The 13,806-nt window shown below is 41.3% G+C and overlaps 2 protein-coding genes across 2 annotated transcripts in view; one reads left to right on the top strand and one right to left on the bottom strand.

The window, feature by feature from the left end:
- atad2b (ATPase family AAA domain containing 2B) overlaps positions 1-13,806 on the bottom strand; it is a 636,500-nt gene that overhangs the window by 54,554 nt on the left and 568,140 nt on the right. The window lies entirely within an intron of this gene.
- Positions 10,870-13,806, top strand: part of klhl29 (kelch like family member 29) — a 343,820-nt gene continuing 340,883 nt past the window's right edge. Inside the window, 1 exon segment of the mRNA XM_083791051.1 lies at positions 10,870-11,187. The gene's annotated coding sequence lies outside the window, so the exon portion shown is untranslated.

The following is a 13,806-nucleotide window of genomic DNA, read 5'->3' as shown; positions in this document are numbered from 1 at the left end:
TGCCTACCAATACCATAGCATAGGCTAATCCTTTTTAACATAGTTAGACCACTTTCAACACTAGATGGCCCTAAGTAACAGAATTATGGATACTGACTGATGGGCCTGTTTCAATAGCAATAGCTTATATTTTGAATGGACAATGTTAGATTGTTATGAGCTGGGTTGTGTTGATGGCTCACTCTAAATAATACATATTGACCGTCTCCACTATTCTCACTGAGCTGTTTAAGTCTACAAACCTTAATAAATGATGTACTTGAAAGGGATGGAGAGTTGACTGACGCCTTAAAAATAATATCAATGTAAAGTTGTCTCCAAAAAGCAATCAGGGCTGTTAACTACCCCTCTCATGCTAAATAACTCTTAACAAGTCTTCATCAGTCATCTTTGTCATTTGTGGCGGTAAGACACACAAAGCAACTTCTCACTCAACTCTGAACATTAAATAGGGAGAGCTGCCATCCATGTTTTCCCCCCAATGTAACAGCTATAAATGATTAGACTACATAATTCAATTGCTATAAAACATAAATTCCCAAGGCAAATAACACAGTAGCGCATATATGTGCACCCCAAGGCAGGACATGACAAATTAAAGGGAAAGAGGCCAGATGTATTCTCTGTTGCTTTCCTCATCAGTATCACAAGATCTATTTATTATTATTATTATTATTTTATTTGTTATGCAGCTTGTGTTCTAAGTAAAGTCCCTTGACAAGCTGATGACATTTTGTAGCATAGGTTGGCAGAGGAAGATGTGAGACTACATAGCATGTTCATAATATCCAGGACCAGGAAACGGCATGGTGTTTGTTATTGGCTCATTTGCCCAGTGGCGGAACGTAACTAAGTACAACTGAAGTTGTACTTAAGTACAATTTTGAAGTATTTGTACTTTACATGAGTATTTCCAATTTCCAATACTTTTCCTTATACTCCACTACACCTCAGAGACAAATATTGTACTTTTACCCTACTACTTTTATATGAAACCTTTAGTTACCTTTGATATAAAACCTTTAGTTAGTCAAACCTTTCATGTTGAGGAACCCTAAATTGATATATATTTGGCTGTGGAGTCTGGACCCCCTTCTGATAATATTGTAGGCCAGGGAGTCAGGGACCCCCCCTTTAGAGAAGATACAAGTGGTTATTGGTTAAAACCTATATTGATGCTATATTAGCTGGGGACCCATTTACTGCCTTTTGTAGATGTGCTTTGTCTTGAGAACCACCGTCCTAAAGGACACTTATGATGACAAAGTGTAGAATCAGGCTTTTTTTTGTCATTCGTGTCTCAATATGTTGCTTATTCCTGCTGTAATTATAGGATATACAACGTTCCCGAGACCCTAGAAATATGAGACTGACAAATCCACAGCCGGGGCTTGTGATGTTTATGATAATTACCTCTGCTTTAGTCAAGGACAGTCTGTTCGCATTTTCCATGTCATGTACAGCAACCTAATTTACTGCCTTTTGTAGATGGATGTGCTTTGTCTTCTTTGGTTGCAGAATCTTGGCTTGTGAATGAAAACCTATACATGCCCAGCAAATAATTAATCTGGCAGACACTTTGTTTATGCAGGCACTCCATTTTTTTACAGAAATTAATTATAATTATTCTTGTGAAATTGTTATTAAAGACAGTCAGGATTGTCAGGAGCATCATCATATTTTAATTTGTTTTTCCCAAAATGTTGGCATCCAGCCTCAGTTATTTTTTTAATCCTTGCACACAATTGAATTACGTTTTTGTTACTCAAACAGCCATCCCATCTGGGTCCTACGGACAGTCGGACACAGTGAATTATTGAGCGGTGTCATCTCTGCTGGAGGGTTGACTTGATGAACTCGAAAGCTTTAAATCATCCGCTCACAAAATCAGTCTTGACCAAGCCAAACCGTCTGACTCGGGCCCTATGGGTGAGATAATTGGGTGAAAGGAAATGTAGAAGAGGAAAACAACACAGACCTCTTGTCTTTCATGAGACCTCGCTCTGAAAAGTGGAGTTTTGTACTTTCTTCTTGTGCACACTTACGTTCTCGACACGGCAGTAGGAGGATAGCAATATTCTGCCCCATCAGATTGCAACATTGTGTGTGTGTGTGTGTGTGTGTGTGTGTGTGTGTGTGTGTGTGTGTGTGTGTGTGTGTGTGTGTGTGTGTGTGTGTGTGTGTGTGTGTGTGTGTGTGTGTGTGTGTGTGTGTGTGTGTGTGTGTGTGTGTGTGTGTGTGTGTGTGTGTGTGTGTGTGTGTGTGTGTGTGTGTGTGTGGTGCGTGCATGCGTGCCAGGGGGGCAGTCAGACAGATATTTTTTGAAGCCACAAGGAAATCGGGATTTCCTGAAAGTTCATATAATGGCCTGTTGTGGCGCTGTCATTGGGCCCAAAAAAACCCCATAGCCCGATAGAAGTCCATGTATTTGGGCCCAACTTCACCTAGACTGTATTACCTTAATAAACATGGTCATGAATACTTTTTGCTTCCAGTCACTAGTTTAAAGTCTCATTTCTAATGTCATAATATTCTTTTTGGAAAATTATGGTCCCATTTATACATTTTTTTACCATAAAGTCGCGCATGTTCTGAGGGGCGTGGCTACCGTTACAGTCTATGAACGGGATCCCCCACCCACTAGAGTCAAAATAAAAACCAACGAAGAAGAAGGGGGGAAGTCCCGCCTCGTTGTCTGGGCCAGCCAATGGGCCAGCTGGGCCCAAACGGATCTAGAAAAATGGCGACTTACAATTCAAGAACTGACAGGCTTCATTTTACGTTCATGTTAGACCCGGGGAACGCTTTGTCCATATTTTTTACAGTCTATGGTGCGTGCGTGCGTGTGTGTCACTCTCTCACATCGTGTGGACATTCCACTTTTTCTTCACTCTCTCTCTCTCTCTCTCTCACACACACACACACACACACACACACACACACACACACACACACACACACACACACACACACACACAGTTAGAACTACAACTGACAGGAACCGTGTTAAGCAGCTCATTGTTCAGAGTGATGACCCTAACCCAGAGGAAATAAATAGATTTATTTTGGGCAAATGGGACTTTGAAGTTTCAACCTGATGTCAGGGCTGGAAGGATTAGAGAGGATGAGAGGGGTCCTGAATGGCAGTAAATGAAAGGATTGGTGGAGGGGGGTGAGCGTTGTCCTGTTTGATGAGACTGGCTTTCCTGATTGCTGACCGAGTGTACAGTTCAGATAGGGGAGTTTGGAGTGAACCAATTCATTTTGCTGGCGTGATTAGTTACGTCAGAGAGTTTAGTTTTGTATTTGGTGATGAGGACGTTGTACCAGGATGAAATGCTGAAGGTGAGAGTAGATTAAATGAACGTCCTGTAAACCAGGGTTAAAATGTCCTTGCTGACATCAAAAGACCTGAGCTTCCTCAGCACGTAGCAGCTCTGCTGGGCTTTCTTGTACACAGAGTCAGCATGCCCAGTGGGAAAGGGACAAGGAGGTGTCTGTCTCCGTCCCAAAGGTAATTAAATGATTGTACTTGTTCCACCAGCTAACCTTCGATACTGAGGGGTTGAAAAAGAGGTGTTGATGTGACTGTGGTTTCTCTCTGCTCCTCTGCTTTGTCTTGGCCAAATGATAATTTCCCCATAGCAAACCCACATCAGTCGACAGCCAATGTCAATTACTTGGATTGGGCGGTTCAAACTACTGCAAGCAAATCCAACTTGTGTCTCAAATAGAATCTCCAGGACTGCATCTCCTTGCATTGATTATGGTAATAATGTAACGGCATATGTGTGAATAATACCAAATGTATACAAGTTGGTAGAAAAAGCTATTTTCGGCGAGCATTGTATGACGAAGAAGGAATAATATACACTACAAACATTGCTGAAATGCTTATTTGTGTCAAATTCATGACCCATATTGCATGTTATTCCATTCTTTCAGAAACACTGTATATTATCATCCTTTGTCTTCTTCCTAACCCCCTATGACTGCAAAGTTACAGTAAGTTGGTGGACCATAATCTAAACATAGCCACATGTGGGCGGGCAATCCGGGCATGCACCTGCAATGGCGCGGCAAATGTAAAGCTTCTCCACAGACACTCGATGTAAATTGAGCTGTTAATTGGAAGGGAAGTATGCCACCTGTGAGAGTGTGAGGGAGTGTGACTTTGTGGTCATCTCTGGAGGAACTGTCCTGCTAATTGGGTTGGTTTCCATGTCATTAGCAGGGGCAGGAAACAGCCCTTCCATTTTCTTTTGTCCGTCCTGAGTCACACCTTAAACTACACAAACCACTGAACCTTGTATTGGGTGATCGGTTTTCAGGGTTTGTTGTCCTCAATGCTCATTTAATTCATAGTTTGCTTAGTATGTGAGAAGCTGTAAGTCAATGTCATCACTGTATTTGGGAAATTTCAATATTTCAATACATTCTACATCAGCTATGCAGCTGTATTAAATGGGTTAAGCCGGTAACCCCTTTCAAATCATCTGGTAGATCACGTGCCACTGTGCCGGCGGCTAGGATTGTTAGACTTTTTTTAACGGCATTCGTTTCACTTGTCTGGGGAAACATGTTTTGTTCATTGCATCACTTTGCAATGCTTGTAGTATTGTAAGTATGTTTTGACTGTATCCTTCTACCCTAATAGACAGGGGATACACGAGCACATTTATCCGTGATTCTTCTCCTACCAAACCACACCGTTGGCACACATCTCTCCATGCAAAATAAAATCTGCACGCTCCCAGAATCCAGATAGACTACATTGCATCCATGCAACACATATATTTACTGTACAAAATTACTTTTGTCAAACACACTGTTATTGCGCAGCATTTCGCTGTGATGCAAATTGCATCACAACTTTCTCACCTCCCCTTTTCACTGCACACACACACACACACACATACACACGCACGTGCGCACACACATACACAGTACAGTACAGTACAGTACAGTACAGTACAGTACAGTACAGTACAGTACAGTACAGTACAGTACAGTACAGTACAGTATGGAACAGTACAGTACAGTACAGTACAGTATGGAACAGTACAGTAACGTACAATACTAGAGAAGAGAGCAGTACAGTACAGTACAGTACAGCGAAATGGAGTACAGTGGAGTACAGTACAGTACTGTGAAATACAATACAGTACAGTACAGTGGAGTACAGTACACTACAGTAGAGTACAGCTGAGTAGAGTGCAGTACAGTACAGTACAGTACTGTACTACTGTACTGTACAGTACAGTACAGTGCAGTGCAGTAGAGTGCAGTACAGTACAGTACAGTACAGTGGAGTCCAGTACAGTACAGTACAGTAGAGCACAGTGGAGTCCAGTACAGTACAGTGGAGTCCAGTACAGTACAGCGCAGGATAGGACAGGACAGTGCAGAGGACTACAGTACAGAGGAGTACAGTACACTATTCCCGCTAGGTTGCCACAATTACGACATTCAAAAAACCCAGAAAAACAGTATTGAGTATCACCCTTCCGCGATTGCCTTCTTCCCATTTGCGACGCGTGGTGCTAGGATGAGCACTGTAATAGATTGTATTTGTATGGTGGCTTATCAGAGCACATGGACAGTTTTGATACATTTAAAACAGTAAAGCTCCAGATAAGAATACTTATCGACCAGCACATTATCATTATCAAAATTATGAGAGAGTCAGGGGTTACAATAAATCAATCAATGAACTTACCCCCTTTTAGTTTGAAGGGGCAGAAAATACATACTATACTGAATAACTGATAATAGACTGGCCACCATTAAATTGAAACAGAGAAGCCTTTCTCTTAAAGCTTTCAGAATAATGAGCTGGTGATCTACATGCTCACAACCTGTCATAATGCATCTTGTGAGCTTGTAGGCTATAGGTATGGCTATTTTCACCAAATAGGATCCAGCATTGATTGACATTAAGCATAATTGAATTAATCACAGATTCTGTTTGAGGGAGATCCTCTGTTCCCCTTAATGCAAATGTGTGCAGTGTTATTTTCCTATTATATCTCACGTGATTGCCCTGTTAATCAACCACCACGTTCTACACGGACATCAATACATAGTTATAATTAAGCACAGGATTATGGTTTCCTTATCTATCAAATTTAGTTTGTGATTATAAGGGCTGTGATACACTCATGACTAGGAAACTTCAAGAACCCTAGGGACGATAAAGCTAGAGCCTACATAGTTGGTCAGAAATTAAACAAGATGCAACAAGGGATTGTCCTGTCTTTGGCTTGTTCCAGATGCTTGCTGCATTGTAATTGTCTTTGTTTGTCATGGCCCCATAAGAAGTTTATAGTCTTTAAAATATGAGAGTGGGGTGGTGGTTACAAAACCAGGCACAGCACAATGACTGTGCTTTGAAGGACTAGATCAGGGGTATTCAATTAGATTAGGCCGGGGGCCACAACTGTAGAATGATTGTGTGTGGGGGGCCGCACAGTGTGCGCGCGAAACACGGAAATTTGTGGGTTCTCAAAACGCTTTTTGTGCTCAAACACGAAGATTTATGTATATTTCCGCACAGTAATGAGCAGGATAATATGTCTATACAGGTATATGCCACCTTAGAATAGATGTAGGCCTAAACCTATTTGACAGTGCATATTAAAACAGCATTGCTTTGACATTAACGACCATCAGCTGGACGGACGGACGGACGGACACACACACACACACACCCACACACACACACACACACACACACACACACACACACACACACACACACACACACACACACACACACACTCACTCTGCTGTGGGCAGTTCAGAAACCTGTAACTCTGTGTACAAATGGACCTGGAACAGGGTTTATTATTGTGAGAATGATGGCTTCCATTTTCGCATTGCAACTTTTCTGGACTAGAAAGCCTGCAGTTTCTATTAGCTTGGATTCTCCATTGATGTCACTGTTGGGTGGGTTTCTGAACTGCCCACAGCCCTCCTATGTGACACAGACGTGTCATTTTATCATGATTATTAGTGAGGACCTATATATGAAGATAGGTTGAAAAGTGGTCCTTTAATGATTACCGTCATTATGGTAATCTCACAATTAATATCGCACACACCATACCTGTAACTTTTATTAGCCCTCTTCTTATTATTCTAAAAAAAATAGGGAAAAAAAGGGGTTTTGTTTTCTTTTCAAAATTCTTCCAGGGGCCACAAGGGGGCGCTCGGCCCGCGGGCCGCCATTTGAATATCCCTGGACTAGATGACCGCTGGGAAAGTACCCAGCATAAACGACAAACCTACTTATTTAATTTGTATTGTAGCTTAATTATGTACGTATTTAGTAAGCCTGTTCTGATTTTAGCTCCTGCCCAAGAACTTAGAAGCCATTCCTTGTCATTACACATTTCTCAGTTTCTTGTGTCAATATACTTCAACATCATAACATGCCACACTTAAAGAACGCTTGTGGCTTATAGAATATTATGTTTACAGCTGAACTGCTGTCTCCAGTCTGCTCATCTGATATTAGTATTTAAAAAAAATGATTTTAACGGATTGAACATGTTGAATCGGTGTTGAGTGAGCATGAGGAGTAGATTGGAATCAGTTTGCTTTGCCAGTTTGCATATCCAGTCTAGACAAACATAATCAACAGATATGGAAACTGTGTGCATGGTATCAAAAACCTGTAAGTGACACTGCTATAGGGTTATAAACCTAAAAAGGAAGAGGTCTATAGAGCAACTTTTGTATTGTCCTTGATTTTCAAACTCCTCAGGTATTTATCGATGTGAATTAATATACCAGCTACTGTATGAAAAGAAAGTGCGCTGGTTGAAGTTGGTTTGATGCACTTCTACTGAGAAATGTATATCCTGTAGTCAAGTATAATATATGACTACTACACTTGTATTGCATGAAGGTCAAAAAGCGTAATTCATACTCTTCCCATTTGGGCTTTTAGTAGACATTTTTGCGTTCACGCAAGCAACCCATGTAGGTTTGAGTCCTGGGTAGGACATAAAGTAAAAGTTACATATTGCATATTGCATGTCTACTTTGGTGGATGAACTGAACAACACAATGGAATGGTAGCCACTCGTAGATTTGATTTGTATATTTTTTGCCCCCTGCCCCCTGAGAGCAATTACTGTTGTTTACAGACTCCAGATTTCGTCACATACAGTGAACCCAAAAAGGCTTAAGTAATATCAAGGGCTTTCTAACCCCTCTGCAACAAAGAGCAAAAGAGGCTTTAGTTTGGAATATACAGTAAACCCACAAACCAACCATGCTCGCACATTTTATTCCCCAAAAAAATATTGCAGTTTGTGTGTTTTGTTTTCACCTTGGGATACCTTCTCAAGGAGGTTTTGTGTTTTGTTTTTCTGCTTCATTCTGTCTCGATTCAATGGTCCACTTAACATTAAACCACTTCGACCTTATATACTACTCTGCTCCAGGGGTCTATAATTGGCCTTTTTCCTGCTACAGTAATCTGTAGCACTGCAGGAATCTCTTCACCGCAAAATAGTCGATCTACAAGCTGTCAACGTTATGAGTTTGTACATATGCTATTTTCGAGAGTAAGGTAAAGCTTTAGTAACTTGGCTTGCAACAGTAAGTAAAAAATGGGATCCACACAATATTATATAAATATAATATAGTCAGACTCAGTATACATACACAACACACATAAAAACACTGTTCGCTCAAACGTCACTGTTGTCATTGTCACTTCATCATCAGAACCATCAGATGATGATTGAAATTCTTTATTAGTTATAAATAATCAGATGAAGCAACAAGAGAGAAAGATCCTAGATCTATGCATTTGATGCATTACATTGTGTTTACCTTGCTTACTGTAAATTTTGCTCTGGATTAAGTCATATTCGACAGGGTCTCCTCATAGCTGCATTCCCTGCTTTTATTTGTCGTCTTGTATAAAAACATATCATAGATGTTGGCATATGTGCTTAATGCTTAAGTATGCAGATGTTACTTTAATAGTCAACCTTTCTGATAAGGAACTGAGTCATAGTCATGGACCACTGCTAAGAATTTGTCAGTTGGTGGCATGTTCACTTACCCTCTGTACCAACAATTTTATTAAGGCAAACCAATTGTGTTTCTTAAGGAAGCTAGGAAGTTGACAAATCTCTGTTGAAAGTGTTCTATACTTCATGTGTTTGCCATTCGCAGTGATCTACTGGTTTGAAACATAAAAGTAAAGAAGGTAAAGTTACTGGTTTACTTTTACAATTTATTATTTAACTAGAATGAGAACTATTCCCCTGAACACTCTGTTCTCTGTTTCTCACAAAGGAATGTGAGGATGCGAGAAACGAATTATTCTAAAGCTGCCATGTTTTGCAGCAATACAGGATCATTTTGATAATTATGTGAGCACACTGGCTCATTATTCCTTATTTTTATTTCAGTTTTATTTTATCAAGGGTGCCATTAAACACACTGCTGTAGATTTAAAGCTGCAATTAGTAATCTTTAAATCCCTACCCGGGAGCTGTGCCTTTACCAATGCCTCCATTGGTAAAAAATCTGGGTGAAGCCCAAACAATGCACGTTCATGGTGAATTTAGCAGATCTACCGGTACGCATATAGGGTTTAAAATCTCTTGAATCGAATTGTAGAGGGCAGGTGCATTATAACCCCTTATGAAACTGGTGATTACTTTCTTGTTGTTGTGTAATACATTGAGTAATTTGTTTAACTTTCCCAATGGCAATCAATGGTTTATTATATTACTACGGGTGATAGTAATAGTATAGATAGGACATCCGGACCTATGGGGTTGGCCGTAGTCTACGGCCAAGGCTAAATGGACGGTCGGGGCCCCTGTTACGGCATTAACCAACCTTTTAGTAAATTGTTTATGGGCCTCGAAGCCCAGGTCCCCTGGTAACTAATGCTCTGGGCTATGGCCACTGGCCGTATAGGTCCGGTCCATAATCTGTCCGCATGCCCTTAAATCATATTTCGTGAATGCTAATAAGATTCACATGTTGTACACTTGACTGTATACTCTATTAACTCATTGAAACAGGCACAATTTAGTCACCTTTACAGCACTGACCACCTACATTGCACATGTTTCTTGGCTGCTCACAAAGACACAGGAGGACAAGAAAAGATAAATGAGTGCCATTTGTAGGCTACAATGTGATTTAAAAACTAGGCAGTGGGTAACCTCATGGGTTCACTCCTGAACAATGCACAATGTGATGTGACCGACCTGCTCAGACAGGCACATCCACATTGGAATTGTCAGAGCAGCTTTCATAGGAGGCAGTGCTGAGTGGATAAAACTGTAGACCACACCACACACACACATTTTCCTCCCCAGACTAGTGTCTGTTGAGTCAACTTGATTAAAGGTAAAGTGCTGCAGCTCTCCAAATGATTTTTTAGACATTCGTAAGGGCTTCAAGTAGCTGGCATGGATTATTTTTGAATTATTAGAATCATTTCATACTAATATAATGGTTATCTATTTTAATGGATGCAAGTGGATATTGTTCTAATAGATAAACAGATTTAAATCTCTTTAATTGCCACTCAATATATAAATCGGCACATCCACATGATGCTGTCAAGTGATGAGCTGAGAATGGAGAACGCAAAAACCTTGCAGTAGAAGGAAGATCGCATAAGCAACTTAGCAACAATGGTATTTAGTTCTTCTGCCAGTGTGAACATTATGCTTATGCATTTGCACGCACTGGCAAGTGAGAGGCGCTGTAGGGCTTGTATGGAAGGAGGGAAAAAAGCAAAGTGAAAGGGGAGGAGCGCTATCGGGGAGAGAGTAAAGTAGCCACACGGTGTTGCCAGTACGTCCAACCAAAGAAACATTCGCTTGCATCTCGGAGGAGACGCAGATAAAGACGCTCTCTGACTGCTTGCCTGCACCGCCTTCTCCAACCTCCAGGTCCCGGACGGACGCTCCGCCGACAGCAGGTGACGCACTGAGCCGAGCAGAGACCTGACTGAACACTTCCCAAAAAGCTGACACCCTGCCTGCCCGCGCCGTCAGAAAATGTTCTGCGTTTTGCTGTAAAAAAAATGCAACGGTCTGGTTTGTGGTACCAGCAACAACACAGCGTTCGTGCATAAACGCGGCCGTACAAACAAGGACACGCGCCGTGGGGACAGACAAGACAGCAGCGACTCGGGAGGTAAGAGGACGGTTATTAGTAGTAGTAGTAGTAGTAGTAGAAGACCTAGTTGACTTTTTGGTGTAGGTGTATTCATTTCTGACGTGACGTGTGTTGTGTCGTAGGGAGTTTATATTATACGCACCTGTCCTACCGTGAACAGCGTGAATGAATGAATGAATGAATGCGAGGATGTTCACATCAGTACCACGCACGCAGCCGCCCCTCATTTGAGGACCACAGTTTTTACCCAATGATGTGTGTGTGTGTGTGTGTGTGTGTGTGTGTGTGAGAGAGGGAACCTCACGTTGTGCGCAAGCGCTCCCCACTTCCCGCATGTGCCTCCCCAGTGCATGGTGCCGTGGTGGTTGGTGTTATTAGAAACTAAAACATGTGTAGGTTTACGGGAATAATTAGCCCATTAGCTGTCTGAAATGGAGTTGGTGATTAATTAATGTCTCACCATCTGTATGGATCATGATACGTGCTTATAGCCTAGGCTTAGCCTATACTATATTATTATATTTATTTGTGTACATCCTTGACTGTTCTTGGCTGGTTGTATGGGTAACTGTCACTGTCTCAAATAAGTCTGTTATAGATGTCCAAACAATAACATTACATTAGGCTACTCATCACACAGGTCCCATGTGCTGTCACAGTGGTATGTATGGCCCCTCATTTTCTGAGATTTACAGCTGTGTGGTTCACATTCACAATATTTCCCCATAGAAGGAGCTGTGGAACCATGCAAGCCTATTCTTTAACCCTGAATTCACATTGTCAAGATGCTGGGAGTCACAGATCTTCTGAACTAGGAAAATATAGGCAAAATTGCTTGGAAAGTGAAACTGTTGACCACAAAACAACAGCATTGAAAAACCTGTATCCTATTCTCAACAATAATTATATCATGTTGAATTTGATATTTGCATTATGTTTTATCTCTGGTGTTGATGAGCCCTAATCAGAAAGTGGTTCCATTTACACAGTGGTTTTTTTTTTTTAGTTTTAGCCTAGTCACACGTATGGGTCAGGAGCAGTTAAACTCTTCCATTGATGGTGCTGGTAAACCTATCGGGGCTATCGTGAGTCAAGGCCGGGATTAAGGGCTTTATTCCCTGTTGTCCCCGAACAGGCAGAGAAATCGGCACTTGATGAGGTGAGACAATGCGTTTGCTTTAGAGCTGGGATTATTTAGCAGGACTCCCATCACCTCATTCTTTATTTCTGTCAACATCAGCATTTTGCAGCATCAGCAATAACATGAAGAGCGTGTATGTGTGTGTGTGTGTGTGTGTGTGTGTGTGTGTGTGTGTGTGTGTGTGTGTGTGTGTGTGTGTGTGAGATCTCCAATATAGGTTTTGAAGACGGGCTCGTCATTTGTCTGTGTTGTTACCATATTTTAAGTGAACGAGATTAATTCAATCAGGGATAACCTGTATCAGTCATCTGTTACAGTGGACTTGGCTTTAGTAGGTCATTTAGTAATACCCCCGTATTTACATGTACAGTAATAACAGTGCAGTATACCTACTGTGCAGTAGCATGGGGGACTTGCTTATTGTTAATATGGTCCGCACACAATGATCGCTCGATTCGCTCTGGTGTGTTTTCCGTGTTACTTGTTAACGCTACTGCATTTTCCCAGAACCTAGAATAGAATAATGTTTGGACAATGTTTCTCTTAACTTGGATTTCTGTATACAATTTGAATTATCCAGCTGTAACTCGGGGATAGAAGGGAGACAAATCAAAGTTTATTATAGCATAATATCAGAAAGCATATCCAGGATGATGTTTCATTAGCAAAATACACAATCGTGCACTAAAGCTAAATAAACTACATAGATAAACATAAAAATCACGGCCCCCTCGCACATTAGAAGGACTATATCAGTCACTGGAACCAAAGATCGATGTTTTCAATGAATCTATCATGGTTAAAATTGAGTTTGAAGTTCCAAACATGTTTGGAAGTGAAATATCCCTTTAAGGCAGATTAAATAAGGTCCAATGCTGATGCAAATAGATGTGGTTTTTGTTTACTTTTGAATCAGAGCCGAGCCAGCATCTCAAATTGATTTATTAATTCTTTGATAGAGACAGTCAGGAGAGATTAGCGTTTTGTGATCGTGAGCCCTAGCAGGTGGCTTATACCAGTAGTATAAGCAGACCCTCATCTGAAAATAATTTGTGCCTGGAATCCCCATACAAAATTTGTGTTCATTTTTTGAGGGGCCTGCCGCCTATATCCGTTTAGTGCATACACTGACACGAAACAAGACAGGAACGCCCAAAAACGTCACAGCCGGTTTTTTAACAAGACAGGAACGCCCAAAAACATCACATCCGGTGTTTTACCCCGGGCAGAATTTTCTATGGCTGCCAATGCAACTTTTTCCAATCCTTAATCACATACGGCAAACACCTATGCCGATAATATCTAACTTGCGGAGGTAACGTGCCTTGTCCGCGGGCAACAGATCTTTCAACGTATGGCATTGCAAATACGTTAGATAATCGCTACTCTGCGCAATATTGTTTTTAAAATGCCGCAAATTGCATTGCAGTGAACGAGAGCAAATCACAAATCACAAATCTTACCCCGGGGGGTGGGCGGAGCCGCGGAGTCGCAGC

The sequence above is a fragment of the Protomyctophum parallelum genome (genome assembly GCF_964188405.1).
Source record: "Protomyctophum parallelum genome assembly, chromosome: 19".
Lineage (NCBI taxonomy): Eukaryota > Metazoa > Chordata > Actinopteri > Myctophiformes > Myctophidae > Protomyctophum > Protomyctophum parallelum.
Note: the sequence above shows the minus strand (reverse complement) of the source record. Positions and strands in the feature narration are given on the sequence as shown.